We start from the raw sequence: 3,777 nt of genomic DNA, 5'->3' as shown, positions 1-3,777 counted from the left end.
GAACGAAAAGCATCCAAACCATTGCTACATTCTGGATAAAGCTGTGTACGGCCTCAAACAAGCTCCGAGGGCCTGGTATGAAACGCTAACAAATTTTTTAAAGATGTCTAAATTCAAACAAGGTTCGGTTGACCCAACCTTCTTTCGCAAAAAGGAAGGTAACCACCTTATGATAGTTCAAATTTACGTCGATGAAATCATCTTTGGCTCCACGAATCCCAGCTTAACAGCTGAATTCAGAAAGCTGATGGAGACTAAATTTGAAATGAGCTCAATGGGTCCTATTAACGTTTTCCTTGGTTTAAATATTAGACAGGGACCCGAAGGCATCTTTATCAATCAGGAAGCTTACACGAAGACTCTCCTAGCAAAGTTTGGCATGATGGGAGACTCAAAAGTTAAAATCCCAATGGCACTCGGCACCAAGCTTACCCCATCTCTAGACAAACCGGCTGTCGATATCACGCTCTATCGTCAAATGATAGGCTCACTGATGTATCTAACTGCTAGCAGACCTGATATCATGTTTTCTGTGTGTTATTGTGCTCGATTTCAGGCAAATCCACGCGAACCTCACATGCTTGCAGTGAAGAACATCTTACGCTATCTCAAGCGTACCACCTCCTTAGGTCTATGGTATCCATCCAACTCAGGCTTCTTCGTTCAAGCCTATTCTGATGCTGACCTTGGAGGATGTGGACTCGACAGAAAAAGCACAACTGGTGGTTGTCAATTCCTTGACGGGAAGTTGGTCAGCTGGCAATCCAAGAAACAAACGTGTGTGTCGTTATCTACTGCCGAAGCGGAATATATTGCCGCTGCATCCTGCACATCACAAGTGATTTGGATTCAGAGTCAACTTCGAGACTATGGACTCAATATGAAGAAGATCCCACTATATTGTGACTCTGAAAGTGCAATTAGGATCTGTCATAACCCAGTGCAACACTCCAAAACCAAACACATAGCACTGAGGTATCACTTCATCAAAGATCACGTGGAAGATGGGAACGTCGAAGTTCACTTCGTAAGAACCACTGATCAACTGGCTGACGTCTTTACCAAAGCTCTTCCTACAGCATCATTCAATAAAATATTGCAAGGGCTAGGTATGATGGAATCAGAGTCAGTACCTCACACTACCTCTCAACCTCAAACGTAAGAAGCGAAACCAACCGAACGTTCAGGTTCGGTTCAACCATCTGACTCGCTCATTACTTCAAAGGTAGTTTTTCTCTGTTGTATATTTCTTGCACAATTTTGTTTTTCTTTATGTTAAAAATATTTTTCACTTGCATGTCTAAATTCCTTGGTTTCTCAAAATATTTCAAAACCGAAACCTACCGAAGGTTCGGGTTCGGTTTTTCAAAATTTTGTTGAACCGAAACCAACCGAAGGTTTGGGTTCGGTTTTTCAAAATTTTGTTGAACCGAAACCAACCGAAGGTTCGGGTTCGGTTTTTCAAAATTTTCCTAAACCGCAACCAACCGAAGGTTCGGGTTCGGTTTTCAAAATTTTCTAGAACCGAAACCAACCGAACGCTCGGGTTCGGTTTTTCAACTTTTTCCCAACCGAAACCAACCGAACGTTCGGGTTCGGTTTTTCGTATTTTTTTTTTCTTTCCAAAGTTTTTTTTGTCTTATTTTTTTTTCTTCTTACTTATTTTTTATTTTTTATTTTTCTTTTATTTTTTTTTAATCTCCAAAAATATTTTTTTTATTTTTTCCTTCCTATTTTCTTGTGTGTTCGTTCGCTTATGGGGATATATTTGATGAATTACTTAAGTGTCCCTAGAAGCATGCTGCTGTATGTGTCCCAAGCCTCATAAGATTTTGAATAATAGCCTAATGACATGGTACACACAAACCTTGTCTTCCCAATAAGGCTAACACATTTATTCTAATCGTGAGCTACCTCAACCTTTTCTCACATGAGTTAAGGGTTTCCTGCTTGGTCCTTATTTTCGCAGCGGAGGTACTATGTTTTCTCAAACCATCTCTATTACACTTCTCCATTACATTCGTTTCATCAACGTAACCCTTGAGACTCTCAGAAATTACCACTGAGGTTTATGGTTACACAACATCTGTGTTAATGATCTTAGTTTCGTGTCACTACAAGCTGAGTGAAACCCCAAATTCAACACCTAAGGAATTGACGGTGAACAATTAATTTGCTCAAGTTTTCACCAAAGAATTGACGAATGTACCTTCATGAAATCTCAAATTTTATTTTGCGTGATTCCTATGAAATTGTTACACACCATAACATTTCTTCCCAAGGGATCCAATTTTAAATTCTTATCTGAGATTTTCTATTAATCCAAGCCAATACAAAATAAATTCCTACCTACTTGTTCAACAGGCTACACTGGTCTCACAAGTACTTTGTTCATTTTCTTTCTTATATCAAGAATAGAATTGATGAATCAAAATGAAGCCACCCTTAATTAACCTAATTAAAAGAAGTCTTTCAACATTTATTAATAAGTGTTTGATCGTAATTCAACGGGATTCCACACTAACACTTTGAGGTCTCTCTTGACCTTGAAGAAAGAGATTCGTGCCCGGGATCATCAGTTTCGTGTCATTATTGACATCACAGAATATCCTTAAAAGCGTTGCTTTATTTCTTTTTCTTTTACACTCTTTGCACGAAAATCCTTGATTTTCCAAAATTCTGTTACTAATTATTTACAGGCTGTATTATTACTTGGTGGTTCATTATGGAGCAGTGGTCAAAAACAATTCACGTGGGTCATTAATTCAAAAATGCCGTTTAAAAGGGATAAGACGAAAGGTTGCTGACTCGGCGGGAGTTAAAAGGATTGAAATTCAAACGACGGTAAAAAGTGGGCGCGTGTGAATTTGAAACAGCTGTGCTTTTACTGACACTTGTGGACGCGTGTGCGAAATCCAAGTGTCATCACTCTGGCACAAAAGGCGCGTGTGGAAATGGAAACAATTTTCTCTCTGAAACGGCGCTTGTTGGGCGGCGTGATCCTAGGAAACTAACACTCTCTCTCCTACGTGATCATCGCACGCCTCAACTGTCATCCATCTGTCACTCAAGAACCCGTTTCGTATTTCCATAAGAGATTTGAAACGATTTTTCTCTCTCCTATCACCCACTATAAAAAGCCGTCTACACCACCTTTTACCTCTTTACTGCCTCCAAAATTTCTAAAGAGCAAATACTCCCAAACCATTTCCTGTTCATCATCTTCTTCATACCTGCTAAAATGGCTGAATCCTCTTCCTTTCATGCTACTTCACAGATCCTCCCCATCCGTCCTCAGCAATGTCTGGTGATTGACCTCAACCCACTGGCGTACGACTCCTACATGTCGCCGATCATAGAATGTTTGAAGTACTCCCAACTTGCTCCAGCACTCTCAAGAATTGAATCTGTGCCAATGGTGGCCCTATCGCAGGTTTACGCGACTGCTTATTACGACAAGGCAGTCGAACGGGTGTTCTTTGAAATTGTTGAACACAAAACATCCGTTTCTCGACAACGGTTCTGCACAATGTTAGGGTTGGCTGTTGACCCTTCAAGAATAAACCCGGAGACGATTCTGGTTGGGCATTTGTTTAACATGTTTTACAACATGGGGTACACGGAGGTTCTCACCTCCGTCGCAAAGTTCAAGAAGTCCTGCTTGCCGCCTTAATGGAACGGCTTGTTCACAGTCCTCTTCAAGGGCTTGTCGGAACGGAGCTCAGGATCCGACGGTGCTAGTCGCCTCTTTCTGTCGATAGTGTATGCCATCTACAA

This window comes from Lactuca serriola, chromosome 8, assembly GCF_051521515.1.
Source record: "Lactuca serriola cultivar US96UC23 chromosome 8, Lser_US96UC23_V15, whole genome shotgun sequence".
Classification (NCBI taxonomy): Eukaryota; Viridiplantae; Streptophyta; class Magnoliopsida; order Asterales; family Asteraceae; genus Lactuca; species Lactuca serriola.
This window is presented reverse-complemented; position numbering follows the sequence as displayed.